The sequence below is a fragment of the Myotis brandtii genome, unplaced genomic scaffold (assembly GCF_000412655.1).
Source record: "Myotis brandtii unplaced genomic scaffold, ASM41265v1 scaffold304, whole genome shotgun sequence".
NCBI classification, from domain to species: Eukaryota; Metazoa; Chordata; class Mammalia; order Chiroptera; family Vespertilionidae; genus Myotis; species Myotis brandtii.
In genome coordinates this window covers 981,433-981,915 of record NW_005361607.1, presented here as the reverse complement: position 1 = coordinate 981,915, position 483 = coordinate 981,433, and positions in this window count along the sequence as shown.

Here is a 483-nt window from a genome sequence, read left to right as displayed (position 1 = left end):
AACTTTTCACTTACATTTCATGTCGTTTGTTTCTAAAGTGTTTATTTATAGATTAAACAGTACGTTAGATATATATTGTCTATAAGAAAAGTTAAAATGGCATCCTTTGGGGATCTGGAATGGATGAATTCCATTTACATTATTTCTAATGGGAAAAAAATCCTTCAGTTTTTGAACAGCCTCCCGAACGAATTAAGTTCGAGAACCGAGGTTCCACTGTACCAGGAACAAGACTTGGCACAAAGTAAGCATTCAACAGATATTTTTATTATTCTTTTACGTCCGCCTACAACAGTCCTGGTGTTCAGTAAAGGCCGAGCAGTGGCTATAAGATGCACATTGACACGCACGGACCAGGGACGGCCGAGGGCTAGCGTGGGTGAGTTCTGGGAAGTGAGCCCCGGGACGGGAAATTCTCAGCGGGAGCGGACAAAAGCCCGCGGGCGACTTCAAAAGCCCCGCGACCGGCGTTGCCCCAGCGAC